General features: G+C 38.9%; 1 protein-coding gene across 1 annotated transcript in view; it reads right to left on the bottom strand.

The window, feature by feature from the left end:
- The window catches only part of si:cabz01090165.1 (uncharacterized protein LOC100333421 homolog), a 217,706-nt gene that overhangs the window by 135,017 nt on the left and 65,766 nt on the right, over nt 1-16,923 (bottom strand). The gene's annotated exons all lie outside the window — the stretch shown is intronic.

Genomic DNA, 16,923 nt, shown 5'->3' with positions numbered 1-16,923 from the left:
CTGATCTGAATCTCTTACCGAAGGCAATCACAGAGCTAAAGATACTTATTACACAGAGAGGGGCTGGTGGAGATTAGGGTGTCATACTTCTGTGAACAATGCACACAAGCACAGAGAGATACCGCAAATGTACCGTATATTCATGAAAAACACGAGCACTGTGTGGCTTCATTGACAGCTTACTCATATCGCTCTAGTAATGGCAATTTCATGCCCAGGTTTTTTCCCCTTTTTTTCTGAACATTATGAGGCTGCTAATGTTTATCTATTGTACTCCTACAAACTCCTCTGTGCTTGATTCTCATACCAAATCATCACTATGTCTGATACCAATGTACACAACAACAATATTGATTATTGGGTCACATTTTAGCTAAGGGTCAAAATCTCACCATTAACTATGACTTTTGCCTCAATAAACGTCTAATATCTGCTTATTAATAGTATGTAGTCTATTAATAGTATGTAGTCAATAGTTAGTATGGCTTTTAAATTTAGGTATCGGGTATGATTAAGGGATGTAGAATATGGTTATGCAGAATAAGGTATTATTATGTGCTTTTTAAGTACTAATAGACAGCCAATATCCTAGTTATAGGCATGATCATAAGCAACTAGTTCCTAGTGAGAACTGCACCCTTAATTGTTACCTCAAGTATACAGCTTTACCTTAAATTGACATCAAAATCCTCATTAATTTATCCTGAAATAAGCGATATCACACAAGCAAGATCGCTGTTTCTAATCAGCCAAACGGCAGACATGTTCTAATTCACGCAAACAACACGAATGCTTTCATACTATACACCAGTTCTTACCAAATGAATATTGAGAAACTTACAGTTCAGTTCTTGCTTATTCTTGTTACAGTTCCAAACAAAGCCCAAGCAGAACCAAACATTGTGTCTCGAAACATCACACTGCAATGTTATTTAGTTTCTGAATGAGTCAGTGTTTGTGAACAAATTGGTCGGGAAAACATAAAGGAAATATTTTGCTTCATTCGTGAAAGAATCAGTTGCATCTTAAATCACATACTGTATAGTAGATAATACATTTGGTTTGAAAATTCCTTTGTGACCATTACAAAAGTATCATTATATATATATATATATATATATATATATATATATATATATATATATATATATATATATATATATATATATATATATATATATATATATATATATATATATATATATATATATATATATATATATATATGACCTACTACTCTAAGTAGTAGATTATCCAGTTGCATTTCACCTACTTTTATGAATACTATGAATTTGGACATACTACTTGGCTAACATAATGTTTTTTCTCCTACTATATAGTATGGATGTAGGTATATCTGGATGCAGCTAATCTTTGTTTATGAACGAATAATTAATTTGAATGGTTGAATGAACAAACAAATCAATTAATCATTCATAAAAATGTTGCAATTTTGTAATTGTAATGTTGCAATGTAAGTTTATAATATGCCATTGAAAATACATACGAGTGAGTGGTTCGAATGCCGGTCGCCATGTTGCCCCTCCATCTTGAAAGTACAGTAGCCAAAGAGGGACATACCCGTAAATTCAAGCTTCGCCTTTCGCGGTTTAACACTCGATGGCACCGTGTTGAATGTGAAGAGGGGGATTAACATGTTAATCTTGGACTAAACCGGCCACCGTAGGATCAGAATTGAGAGAAACAGAAACTATTATTCACTGGATGGTCATAAACCTTTACACCGCTAGATAGGGGGAAATATCAAACAGTGGAGCTTTAAAGAGATATTTCACTTAAAATGTAAAATCCCACCATTGTTTAGTCACGCTCAATTTGTTCCAAACATGTACACATTTCTTTGTTCTGCTGAACACAAAGGAAGATATTTGGAAGAATGTTTGTAACCAAGAAGATCTCGGCCACCTTTGTCAGAACATTGGTGATAGAATTTCAACTTTCCCTTTCAACGCTGAAATCGGTTATTTTGACTAGTTAAAGTAATGGAAAATCATGTTGCTATTACTTTTTTTGGGGGGACTTTCAGCACAATTGAAACAATGCTCAACAAATCAAATTGTAATTCAATACATCACCCAGCCCAATTTACTGTACATCAAAACTTTAATTTAACCATGGTTAAACTGATGTACGGTATTGTTATAATGTACTATATATTAGCAGAGTCCCAAATGAGCAATTCCTGCAGCACAATCAGCGGTGCTGAGCAAACCTGAGCTCTAATTCTCTCGCCAGTAAATGACTGCGGTACCAAAGTATGGAAATGAGACTGTCAGAGGATGTGCAGAGAAAAATACAGGAGCAGAGGATCAGGACAAAAAGACATATGCAAAACCACTCTGATCAAAACAATGTCGTATTTCACCCACACACTCAATGCCATTAAAATACTTCATTATATTCACTCAAATGATTCTGAATTCCACACCCATGACACAAACAGGTCCAGCCGCATTCCCACAGCAGATAACAAGACGTAATGGTATGTTAATGATTAGCGAATGTTACGCGTCTCTCCACTTAGACAAACACCCTTGTGTTTCCGAATCTGCAAGCGCCTCTTCTGTTGCACAAAACAAAGTAAAAAAAGACAAGAGAACGTTGCGCCTAATGCTTCAGGACTGCATGATAGATGCTCAGTCATTTAATATCACCTTGTTGCTCATCTATCACTGGTGACATTTAGCAAGCATCTCCTCCCTTTCCTGGAGAGAAGCCTTTTAGGGTATTAAAATGACAGACTGAATGCTGGTAATGAGTTTCTAATGGTACTAGATTATATGGTGGTTTCCAGGTAAGACTTCTTCAAGCCTCTAATCATATAATATGGGTCTGATGAAGGCCTCCCGTGAAAGAACTCCTGCTGCGTGTGCTATAGCTATGTCATTGTTCGGACGGGATAATGTTCATCATTTCCTCGGAATATTCTAGTTCATGCAAATTAACTCTGAAGGAATAGGAGAGAATATATAATGACATCGCTTTTGGAGAGAACAATCCTCTCATTTGTTCACCTGCCTTGCTGAATCCCTCAGCGTCTCAATGACAGACGGACGGACCCGAAGACAAGGCCAGAGCCACGGAGACCAAATTGGACAGATGGGAGTTGATTCATGGGCAATTATTCTGAGTGTGCTGGCAAGGGCATCAAAATTCACGTCAGGAAGCACAATTGCTCGGCTAACGTGGGCAAGCATCCTGCAGAACTAACAGTGTAAAGAGGCAAATCGCAGAGCTGTACAACGGGAAAAGGCGAGTTACGTAAGAGCTATGTGTTGGTTCAAATAAAAAGGCATGGCTTGATGTGTTATGTATTTTTAACTCTTGTGCTGACATTTGCTGTTAGCAATCAAATCTTAGAAGTAAAGCTCAGACTGAAAGTCTAACTCTACGAATGAGGACAATCACAACATGTTGTGTCTGAGGCTGACCGATCACTGACCCTCGAACGGTCACCACTTACACAGATTATGAACATTTAGCCTACAGGGCTGCTGAATGCTCGAATCTGATTGGTTGATAAAGGTGTTATTTTATACTAAAGTAGTTCCAGCAGGTTTTGACGGCATAACAGCTCCATATCACTCCACCAAATGATTTAAGTTATTTCAGACAGAACGGCAAACAAACCAAAACCTACAACGACACTGACCAAGCAAATACATATAGTAGACAATATGATAAAAACAACTAATTATTTCCATAATTATTGTTATTTGCCATAAAATTATGGTAAACATGTTATTATATGTATGTGGAAATCAGGCTTAAATCAAGATGCATTTACTAGACAAGATAACACGACATAAGATATTAAGAGGTCTTGTTTTCTAAAAATAAAATAAAAAACAAGCGAGTAAAACGAGCTACATTATTTGCAGTGTTGGGAACGTTACTTAAAAAAAAGTAATTAGTTATAGTTACTCACAATTACTCTATAATAAAAGTAACTTGTTACCAGGGAAAGTAACTATTTGTGTTACTGTAAAAAAAAAAAAAAAGTTGCTATAAGTCAAATAATTTTGATTTTTTTTAACCAGTTTTCACAAGTCAATTGAAATTAGTAGAACAGACAAGTGTTTATAACTTTCTTAAAATGGTCAAATATTTAAAATAACTTGGATGCCCCTATTATTAAATGTTAAATGCCAATGGGGTAAGAAAATAAAAAAATTCTGAAAACAAGACAATATGTCATTTTACGTATATATCTAGTAAATGCATCTTTATTTAAGAATGTGTATATATTTGGACTGGAAACAAGACACAAATACTAAGTAAGATACAAATAGAAGTTTGTTTTTTTTTTTTTTTTTTTTTTTCAGTGCACTTAACTTAAAATATATAATAAATAATATAATATAAATATATATAATAAATACTTATGATTTGACTAGGCCTACACTACAAGTGCCCATTCGATACAATCAAACGCACTTCTTTTTTTTCCAAGGCCACCACATTGCTTAGCAACCAAAACAAAAAGCAACAAAACCATTCAGGATGTTGGCGGACGCTGCAAAGGGAAGTCCAAGTATCGTTTTCAATGTAATTAAAATTGCACGGTAAAAATCACTGTCTGAACGAGGAAATCATTTCTGCGTCGTGTCTAATAGGTTCACAGAGCTCCGTACATTAGCAATCAGACAGAGACAGGTGTCAGTTCCCATCGGAAGAGCACACCTGAGCCAGATGTTGACTGAGCATGTGCAGGTGCTCCACTGGCACAGCAAGAGCAGGTGTCAGGCAGACTCAGAGGGACAGATGTTTCCTCCACTGAAGACGAGATGACACCAGCACAATGCCTGTCCGTCTGCCTGTGCATGTGGAAATCTGTACGCAAGGTTTATTTAAAAGGATAGTTTATTTGTTGACAATACAGCTCTCTTTGAATAATTTGTCCAGCATGTGAAGGGTGCCAAATCCTCCTCCTGCCAGACTCGCACACTGCTAATATTGGATCCAAGCCTAATCGTTTATACTTGATTTTATTAAGCAGATGTTCCTCTGCGCTCGGATGAGCTGATTCAGGTGTTTTTCAGGAATTAGTAGAGAAACTTTGGATTAAAAACTGTTCCAGTTGTGTGTCAAAGCACTGCTGGAGCATATAAAGTATTTATAACCTATTAAAATATTACTTCAGTAAAATTATAGGCACTCATTCACAGGTGATTTTTAATGTACAATGGCTATGATAATTGTGTCAATACTTTTAACAAATGTCTTAAACACAGTTAGAACAACATCTGTATGTGTGGGCTATTCAATTAACACGTTTTGTTGCTTTGACACAAAATGCATATAGTTAACACAGATTTAAAACTTCTTTCACACACAAGCTGTGAATGAATTTTTACTGTCAAATTTACCAGTGCTATAACGATGTATGTCAGAACAGATAACCCTGTGTGGCCCCACTTTATATTAGGTGGCCTTAAGTACAATGTACTTACTGTATTCAAACTGTATTGCAAAAATCCTTTGCTGATATTGAGGTGGGATACGGGTAGAGTTAGGGACAGGTGTGGTACAGGTCCCTTACTCTACCCGTATCCCAGCTTATTATCAGCAAAGGTGTGGGTCAGTTTAAGGGTAGGGTTAGGTGTAAGAGAAGTGTGTAATTACAAATGTAACTACAGAATTGAATTACAGACGTAATTACATGCAGGTATTTTTTTTAAATGTAAGTATAATGTAAAAACATGTATGTACACAATAAATACGTTGCATCAAATGATTAATTAAAATGTTAGTACATAGTAGTTAAGGCCACCTAATATAAAGTGGGTCCCACGGTGTTCTAAAGCTAAGCTAAAGTCAAAGTGAACAGCTCTTCATATGGTGAACTGAAACACAAATATATATCCTCGCTATTTTATTCCATTGTTACTGAGAAACTACGGATTGAAGTTCTGCAAATATATAAATCACAGCTGATTCCCGTCTAGGAACTGTTCAGGTGTTGATGTTCTTTCATTCACGTTACCATATGCAGTAAACGAGGGCCTTTTTGGGATGATCTCAGAAGGAACAAACTAGAGCAATGAGGGAGAGGAAGATGAGGACCAGGACAAGGAAGAGGAGTGGGACGAAGGTAGAGATTGGGGAGTTAGGATGCATGGTGGCGCTCAAAGAAGGGCCAGAATTAGGGTTAACTGATGAAATAAGAGCTACTATCATAGACCATCATAAACCACAGACTATCATACAGAGGCTGCTGAACGAGTACAGTCAAATCTCACACAGCACTGCAAAAAATGCTCTTCTTACTTAGTATTTTTGTCTTTGTCTAGTTTAAATATATTTAAAAAAATCTTAAATCAAGATGAATTTGCTAGATAAGTAAAAGCGACATAAGATATTTTTTCTTGTTTTCTGGGGAAACAATTCTAAATAAAGTGAGTTTTTGCTTAAAACAAGTAAAATGATCTGCCAGTAGGGTAGGACAAATAATCGTATTTCTGTTTGGGACAGAAGCAAGAAACAAGATTTCAATCAGAAACAAGATTATTTTTCTCGCCCCATTGGCAGAACATTTTTCTACACTAAGTCTTAGTATCTCTTAAATAAGTCTCTAATATGTAACTGTATTTTGACTCTCTAAGGATTCAACGTCTACTTTTCTCAGGAAAGCACTAACCCCTCCCTTTCGAAGCACATAGAGAAGCTACGGTGGCCGTCACAGGACAAAGATGTCGTCGTCTGAGACAGCAGAGAGTGACTAGCACTCTGTAGAGAGGTTTGTCCCTTTAGGGCCACTGTAGAAACATGGTAGCACAGAATGCCTTCACTGTTAGGAGAACCGCTTTGTGTAGATAGAAACGGCTCATTCTAATGTAATCAAAACAAAATGCTTCATTATATAAGGTATTTATACTCCACAAAAAAAAAAAAAAAAAAAAGAAGAAAAAAAGCTAAAGTATGCACTAATCATTTTTTTTGCACCGGGCTGCTTCACAAACAAGGGGCTTTTCAGTGCGGGGTTTTCTAAAAGGTTGATTCTGATCAGTGGGTCAATATTAACATCTTGAGCACAAACTTCACATCCAGACAAAGTATCACACGTTACATGTTGAGTCCTTCCAAATTGGCCTTCTGAAAGAGCTCGATGGCCGTCTGTACGGCTAATGTGGCTAAAGCTATCATCGTCTCAGCCTGTTTTCAGGGATGCTTTCTTAATTATAATTCCCAGTGTGTGAGATTGTCCTGTTTTGTTGTTGGCGGTATGCCTGAGCATGATGTCTTGAAGCTCACCCTCTTCTTAAAGGCTCATTTGCATTTAAAGGGACACACAATCCACCCACCCCTCACATACACACTCTAGGGACATCACATACTTATTTTACATCTTGCAAAAAGGGGCATAATAGGACCCCTTCAAAGTATAGCCTAAAGTATTTATTCTATCCAATAGTGAATCAGGAAGAGCTGCAAATGGATCAATCTGATTGAAATGTTCAGTGCTATTTGTGAAACAATGATTTCTCCAGGAATGACATGTTTTAGGGAACAATATAATGTACAATATTATGATCTGGGATGTAGTGAAGTAAAATAGTTTCCCAAAATGAAAATACAGACACTTGAAAAATACTTGTGGTTTCTGAAAAATACACAAATAAATGTAATTAGGTAAAACGAATTAAGAATAAAAATATATTATTAAGATATTAAATTTGATTAAGAATTATTCTGCAGATGGAAGCCAACGTGCGACTCCTTTGCACAGGCCGTCAGATGTTCTTTCTTCCATTGAAGCGTAAAATCCTTCTCATTAAAGCAATAAAGAGACAAAAACCAAACACATCCTGAAAGCCGAGGAAATGCAAAACATCCTCAAACTTCCCAATTCAAATGACTATGCTGATGGTATCATTTGTAATAAAATAAAACACTAATTTTTACTATGGCCTCAGACTTTACCGCCCAAGATAATTGTCTGTAATATACTAAACTGCACTAGGCCAGATCCTTTACAAGTCGAATCAGCAGCAACAAACACGATTTCTCTCTTTTCCTCATCAAAACCAGCAGGACTTCTTGATGCCACCGTGGCCACAGATTGTGGAGAAGCTGGTAACGAATGGAGGAGGAATCCATGTAAACCTCCTGCTTACTACTTCAAAAACTAGTCCAGCGCACAGATTGCGCTCGGGTTTAGCTGCAGCTCAATAATTCAAAGCGGCTGCTGTTTCATAGCTTAATTAAATAACTTTTGGAGTCATGATGGAGAGAGATGCTCATTATTTGTTTATCTGAACACATCCAGCCTGCTGAGCAGACGCGGAGGAAAACTTTCCCGCACGAGTCCCGAGGACAGAGCTCCTTTAGAGGACCACGCATGAGGAAAGGCTTGGCTCGACAGGGACGCGTCCTGCCAACGTTACCAGATAATCCTGGCCCTTTCAGCAACTCACCCGTGCTATGACATGATCGATAACACTTTATAACAACATTAGCTAACATGTAATTAACAAATTAATTATTTATTTATTTAATCTAATAATTGATGCAGTAATGCATATGCAAGCACAAGCCAACGCCTTGTTTTCTGTGCCTTATATGAAATCAAACACATTTTTTAGGAAAAAAGCCCTTGATTATTTTATACAGTGTAAAAAAATGCACATATATATGCGCGCACACATACACACGCGCACACACACACACACACACACACACACACACACACACACACACACACACACATTTTAACAATTTATTTAAGTCCACTTTAAAAGAATTAATTTACAGGGACATAAACATTATAGGTGCAGTTTAACGCATGTACAAAATCATGGCCCAGTGGCATACACAGATCTTCACAAAAGCTCATCACTCAGGTGTTATGGGTATAAGTAGCAGCGTCTCCTCCATATATCGCGGCTGCCTATAATAGCAGACAGGGCACAATACTTCGCTAGCTGTTTGGCCCTTTTCTTGGGCATCCCAAGTTGCTGAAGGCCTCGTACCACCAGCCTATGAGTGTGTCCTAAGCTGCCGAATATGAACACCAGTAGTCTGCCTCGATAACCGATCTCTGAGATGGAGTTTAAGAGCGGCTGGTATTTAATGACCTTAGTCATAAAGGCTTCCTCCATGCTAGAGTCAAAGGTGCATGCCACCTCCAGAATGAACACCTCACTGAGCTCCTCATTAACCACAATAACATCTGGTGTGTTAGCAGACAGATGTGAGAAAGCATCAGAGTTACTACTACCATGCTGGAACATGGATGCTTTTACGCTAGAGTGTTTGTATATTTTCACTGAGGGTAAGAGATGTTTTGATACGTCCTTCACTATAAGGTCCACTATTCTGTCATGGCGTGCGATGTACATTCCCTTGTAAACATGACAGCCATTCAGGATATGTGGAAGTGTCTCAGTCATCTGTTCGGTGGTGTGATGTAGACAGTGAGGGACCTGGGTCAAAGGAAACCAGATGGAAAGGTTAAGTCTGGTAGGAAGAACTTGCAATCTTGCCTTTACTATGAAGGTGACAATGTCCTCACTGAGTGCAGTGTTCTTAAAGAACGAGTGCGAGACAGAGTGATCAGCACAGGAGAGGCATGCCAGCTTCCCCTGGAGTCTCAGGCCAGTCCAGTGTTGTTTCTGGTGATGTTGGTGTAAGTCCAGGAGAGTTCTCCGGGCTCCTGTAGATGTTAGCGGATAGCTGTGGCCACCATATGTGGCTGTTGCCTTAACATGGACCAGGGGGTCACAGATGATATCCTCTGAGATCCTCACAGTCCCAGAGTCAGACCGCACCCACTCCAGTGCTACTCCAGCTCGGACACAGAGATCATTCAGGTCCGGCCAGTCTGACCACACACCAAAGCCAGCTGAATGGGTGTCCAGTTTCCCACTGGGTTTCCTTTTGAATCCCAGGAAATGAGGCTCTGAGTCTCTGGCCAACGGCACCTTACGCCTCCTTAGGTCCAGGAACAGGGAAGATCGAGCCAGCTGCCTCACGTCTCTGTCATCATTATTCAGCATGTTCAGAAGATGGGAAATCCGCATGCTGGTGTAAATCCAGATCACGTTTGGTGCTCCCAACCCTCCTTCCCATTGAGGATGAAAAATAACATCACGGGTGCTGTGTGTGTTGAGTCCAAACCACTTCCGCACCACACTCACTGTCTTACTGTTCATGTCCCTCAGCACTTTCTGCTGGATGTGGACATTGGAGAACAGATGTTGTACTTTAGACAGCGCCACCTGTCTAATAGCCTCTAGCTTCATGGTCAGAGGCAATGGACATTTATCTATCAAGTCCAGCCTGGAAACAAACCCAGACCAGATGATGTTTACCTGCTCTTTGCATTCTCCTGCAATATTAATTTTGTGTCCAAGATAAGTGTATGTCTCGTGAAGAGAGTATACACGTATTGGTTTAGTTGCCACGGTGAACTCTGGACATTTATCAGTTTTTGAGCGATACCACCTGTTCCCTCCACTCCTCCTCTCATACAGAACAGCACATTTTGTGTCCTTAATCTCCAGGCCTGACCATGTCAGGAAAGAATCGGTCCTAGCCAGCATGTTTTTAATAACGCTCTCGTCTCTGGAGGCGATCTGGACGTCATCTGCATAGCCTTGGACTGGGATCGGTGAAATCACGTCAGGGGGGGCACATTGACACATCCACTTTAACCATTGGTTGGTGGCAATTATAAAGTTAATTGCACTCCAAGGGCAGCCTGTTTTAATGCCTATCTGAAGTGGTGTTGGGCGAGTGAGCTGTTCTCCGCAGATTACTTCAATAAAGGAACCTCTATATACATCCTTCACTATGTCAATGAACAGTTGAGGAAGCTGTATTTCCTCCAATGAGCTGATCATGACAGTGTGAGATAAAGTTCCAAATGCATCTTTAAAGTCTAGAAAGACTGAGTACAGTTTACACGACTCATGCTTAAAGTCATCTATCCCTGTTTTTAGGCAGAACACATGCTCATTCATACCTTGCCTATTGATGTATGCCTTTTGCTTGGTGGATAGGATGTCAGTTTCCACCAACCAGGGGAGAACTCTGGCTAGTATGCATTTCATGAACACCTTATAGATGGTAGGGAGGAGGGATATATCCCTCCATGTCGATGGATCATCAGGGATGTTGTCTTTTTTTGGAATACGATGTATTAGTGCTCCTTTCCATGAATCTGGTACTCTCTTATTTTCCAAACAGACATTAAAGACAGTTGTTAAAATCTGACATGACTGCATAGTTTTAAAAGTCTCATATGTCACACCATCCTTACCACTGGCTTTATTATTAGGAAGGTTACTTAAAACAGTCTCTACTTCCTTATTTGTGAAATGCGTTGTTTCAGGGAAAAAAGTGGGCTCCAACGGTGGCACATTTAAATGCCAGGGTGGTGATGAAAAATCCTCAACACGTCTCTGATTTTGACATTTATTATCATAATAAATTTGTATAGCTGTAATGTCGGTAGAACAGGGAGGAGTGTCAGGATATTTACTGTTGTTTAAGATGATTTGGATCGCTTTAGATCTTCTATGCTGCCACAAATATGCAAGTTTGTTCCGGCTCACCTGATCGTTTTGCCGGCGGTGGGTTGCTCCTGTCCGCAGAGAGGGCAAGACGTTTTCCTGCAGGTGGCGCAGCTGTTCGCGGATCCAGTCAGCTGTTGCGGCCAATGTTAAATCCTCAGGATATGTTTGAATCGCCGGGAATTTTTTCAAAACTCTCAACACATATTTCAAACATTGTAGTCCAAAAGGCCTACCGCTGTGGTTTACCGCTGAAAAAACTCCGTTCTTAAAGAATATCCCATGTAATAGCTTAGCTAGCGTTATCCACTTTACCGGATCACCCGAGCAAACAAAGTTCCTCTCGCGCTGGCGTTTGGTATTCAGACGGTCTCTGTAGAGTTTCTCATGGGACTGGAAAGCCATCCATTGATGCTCAGACAGCGGGCAAACATACTGCTGGAAGATTGTAAACTCTTCACCCGGTAGATGAAATCCACGGGAGAAATCATGCGGTAGCAGCGGCTGTTGGTAAATTCTCCCGGTGAGTAATGCTTGTTTGTATGCAAACTTGATTGTTGCGATCAAACACATAGTCCAAAATAATTGCCAAAGCATCTTATCTGCACCTATTGCATTAACGGTGGCAATTACAACGGGTGTGGTGCTCGTGCGTGTTTGCACACACACACACACACACACACACACACACACACACACACAAACCGTATTTATCTATCCCCTTACACTGCCCCTACCCCTAAACCTAACCATCACACACACACTGCCCCTAAACCTACCCATCACAGGAAACATTCAGCATTTTTACTTTCTCAAAAAAACATAATTTAGTATGTTTTTAAGGCCATTTGAATTATGAGGACATTTGATATGTCCTCATAAACCACATTTATAGAGTAATACCAGTGTAATACCCATGTAGTTATACAAATTTGTGTCCTCATAAACCACACACACACACACACACACACACACACACACACACACACACTAAATAATGTACAAAAACATGCATTTTTAAATAAAATCATATCTCCAGACAGTGTATTGCTTGGCATTTTATTTCATGCACAAAGGCAGTAAAAATACTAAGAGGCAGTTTGTGGACTACAGTGTGTGCATAATTATCGTGCAATCTGATATTATGATCATATATTTTTCCAAGCACATTAATAATTCCAAACTATTAATCACAATAATTACTATTAATTTTGTATATAATCCTTGATGTTTAATTATAAACGAGGGCTGGGAGAGAAAAATGCCTTATGTTCAGATTTAACTCGCACTGAAACGTCAGAAATTATGAAATGCTGTTGAGAAGGATGCAATGGTACAGAAATCGCAAACATAAGGCATGAGCATTGGATGTAAAATGCTTCAGCAGGGTCAAAAAGAATAAAATAAATATTAATACGATTGATATGTGGTTTGGAACTGGTAAATGTACTAATAATAGCATAATAAATATGCACAGTGTACAATTATTATGCAGTGGTCTATGGTCCACATGATTTGTACTCATCAATATTTAAACCAAACAATATGCAAGCGACAGGGAGACACATAGTTAAATCATAATTAAACTGCCAAACAAAGACGCAGTTTAACATTTGATTTATTTAATGTGGTAGTCGAATAAAACACTCATTTAGGATGAACTTTAAGTGGCAAACAGGGTTCAAATGTCACGATTGTACCATATTTCCCTTCGTTGCCGAGGTCATTGAACTTTGTCGGCATATGATTACCCGACTAATTATTAAACATGTCCTGCTGCTTATAATAATGAGATTTTGATTTGACAGTCGCCTGAGCGTTTGGTGTGTGTTGTGCAGTTACGGGCCGGTGATTTTTATCGTTCTCTGGGTAATTAACTCCGGAGGACGATGAGTAAAAATGTGACAATATACAGCCTATATGTCGAGCCCTTATCACTGGAATACTATCAACTCGAAAAAAGTGAGTTAACATGCATAACCTATTTAAGGTGCCGATACACTTTACTTGGTTTGTGTGCTTGTTCTGCCATTAACTGATTATCAGCTCTGCTTTGACAGCACACAATCTTTAAGCCGCACAGAGACTTATCAGATAAAAGGCTTATATTTAATTTGTAACTCTGCGTGATACTGAATATGGTCTATAAATAGATGTGTTAGCTTTGCTCTGGCCTTTCTCTGATTCGCCCACACTGACTAAAATCTCTCATGCGCAAAAAAGCACATAAACAGTGTCTGTCACTAGAGAAAACACATTAATGCACATGCATAAACAGCTGAACGTGCATTTCACATTAGCGTGCATGAGCGGAGCTGACGCGCGCATGCGTGAACGCCTCCACGCGCACACACAGGCGTAATGTTGTGTATCTTTGACTGATGCTAATGTGCTGTAATTTAGTGTAATTGAGTGTGAGGCTGTCCGCAGTTCATCTGAGGCGTGGCTGGAGTCGCACACACACACTGACTGATTCGGTCATAAAGTAGAAAGCGAGTCAAACGGACAGCTTTGAAAGGTTAAACAAACGATTTGTGCTCTGGATCCAAATGCCTCCTCACGGCATGTAATCAAAAAGCCGGGACATAATTGCATTAGGTTGAATTAAACGGGCACAGACCCTTCCTCTGACCCAGCTTGAGCTGAACACATTCGTTGACCTGTCCTGATGTGAGAATAATGGGGAAAAGACTACAGACTAACAGAAGGAGGAGAATAGTATGTGTGTGTGTGTGTGTGTGTGTGTGTGTGTGTGTGTGTGTGTGTGTGTGTGTGTGTGTGTGTGTGTGTGTGTGTCTATCATTTTTTAAGATGTAGTGAGATTTTATTTATTTTTTTAAATGTATGTCTACACTGTAAAAAAATATTTAGAAAAAAGTTACCTGGTTACCTTAAAATTTTGAGTTCATTGAAATTAAAATTTTGAGTTAATACAATGAGCATTTTTTGAGAATCGACAACCTTTATTAAAATATTATTAAGAGATTTTGTAAGCATATTGGGTATTATTGTGTGTGTTTTATTTCTGATGACGCAGTGAAACATGCCAAATTGTGCTATTTTCATGATTTATCATTTTTTTTATGTGGTTCAGATACAACAATATTTTGAATTTCTATTTATTAAATTAATTTCCTTCATTGTATCAACTCTTTCAACAATTTCAATAAACTCAAAATTTTAAGGCAACCAGGTTACTTACTTTTTTAAGTTAAACCAACAAAAACCAAACACATTTTTTTTTACAGTGTACTAAGGATTTTTATTGTTACAAAATATTTCAATTTCAAATAAATGTTCTTTACAAATTCCTATTTATGAAAGAATCATGTAAAAAGAAATGTGTCGTGTTCCACAAACATATGTTTGTTTTCAACACTGATAATAATCCTAAATGTGTGTTGATCATCAGATCCTCATTTGAGAATGATTAGTGAAGGATCATGTGACTCTGAAGACTGGTAGCCTGGATGCCAGCTGAATTTAGCCCCGCCCACAACATTTTTAGGTCGGGCAGTTCGGTCTGGCCTCGCTCCATAGAGGAGTAATTATCTCTGAACAGAAACTGTTCGGACCAATGAGATCATCAGGGCGGGCTTTAGCCGATGACGGACAGATGATCAACAGAAGCTGACCAATGAGATCATCAGGACGGGCTTTAGCCGATGACGGACAGATGATCAACAGTAACGTAATCATCACGTCATCAAAGGGGCTTGGGTTATATTTACTCGAATCCTAAACGGAGAGCTTGTTTGTATCTGCATCACCTTCACTATTTCTCTCAGTAATGATGATCATATTGGGTAAGTGCTCTGTGTATCATTAAATTCTTTTCCTTTTTTTACAACACCGGCAAAGATAATTTATTCCAGCGCGTGTGCAGAAGGGGTTGCCAAGTTTTTACAACAAAATTCGCCAACTACTAGCCCTAAACAATAGCTTCTCGGGAGGTTCTCCGGGAAAAAATGGTGTTTGGGGGGTAAAATGTTTGTTATTTTGGCAAGGTCTATCCAATTGAGGTCGTTCCTGGTTGGGTTGAAACACGCCTCATAATCACAGCCCAATGGAGCAGTTTCAGACTCATATTCTGACTAGAGCTGAGTATGACCACGTCAGGTTAGAAGACTGGAATAATGATGATAAATTCAGCTTTGATCACAGGAATAAATTACTCTTTACTATATATTCACATACAGAACGGATATTTAAAATTGGAATAATATTTCACAATATTACTGAATTTATTGTCTTTTGATTAAATAAATGCAGCCTTGCTGAGCAGAAGAGACCTCTTTCAAAAACATAAAAGATTCTTACCATCCCAAATCTTTTAAATGGAAGTTTATAAGTGTATAATTTTTGGATTCATCCGTAAATCCACTCCAAATGGTTTGTCTTGCTCAAAAGACCAGCTTGGTTTGCTGGTCTCAGTGGGTTTCCCAGGCTGGCATGTTGGCTGGCTTTGGACTGGTCAGTCTGGGAGACCAATTTAAACCAGCTAAACCAATCAGAGTTCATTTGACCTTAAATTTGAAGTCAAAGGGTATATTTGTGATTAAAAATGAGCGTGCTCCATTTCTCCATGCTCCTTTATTTGACTGGCATGCACATGCTCTATAAAGTGCTTGCCGTGTCTCGCTTGCTGTTAAAATGTTTTGCAAAGTGGAAATGCTCGCAAAATGTAAGTTATGCCCCGGTAAAAAACCACTCGACCGAACTGAGCAACACAACCAAGCCCTCAACATGAAACTATATCCGCATGACCTTCTCTGAAGCATTTAGTTATGAAGCGTTAGCACAAAGTGCTGCCCGGGTTTGAACAACTTACATGTTTGACTTTTATTTCTGCTGCATCTCTCTCTCTCTCTCTCTCTCTCTCTCTCTCTCTCTCTCTCTCTCTCTCTCTCTCTCTCTCTCTCTCTCTCTCTCTCTCTCTCTCTCTCCTCTCTCTGCTAAACGACTGTCAGAATGCAAAAAACAATGAATTGATCATGAAATGTTTATAATGCACTTTCATCATTAATGATCAATTGCATTAACAAGCTGTTGCAGCCCTTCTTTCTTTCTTCTGTTCTTTTCCCAGACGCATTTGCTGAATAATGCCATCGTTGCTGATTTAACTGCATATGAAACACAACATTAGACCTAAAGAAAAGGAAAATGACATGGCCATTATTTGTTCGTGTTTGGCCCCGCAGCTAAAATGCCAACAGTGTTCATTACCGCAGCACTGAACCCGTGAGTCCACAGGCTGCAGACGCTTCTCTGCCTTCATATTTCCACATTTGTGATCCTTGTTTCAAATATAACCATTAACAGAGCTGCTGTTTCACACAATGGGAATCTGACACAATTTGATGGTTTGAGAAAGCCGATTGTGTTT

The sequence above is a fragment of the Pseudorasbora parva genome, chromosome 16 (genome assembly GCF_024679245.1).
Source record: "Pseudorasbora parva isolate DD20220531a chromosome 16, ASM2467924v1, whole genome shotgun sequence".
Lineage (NCBI taxonomy): Eukaryota > Metazoa > Chordata > Actinopteri > Cypriniformes > Gobionidae > Pseudorasbora > Pseudorasbora parva.
This window is presented reverse-complemented; position numbering and strand designations above follow the sequence as displayed.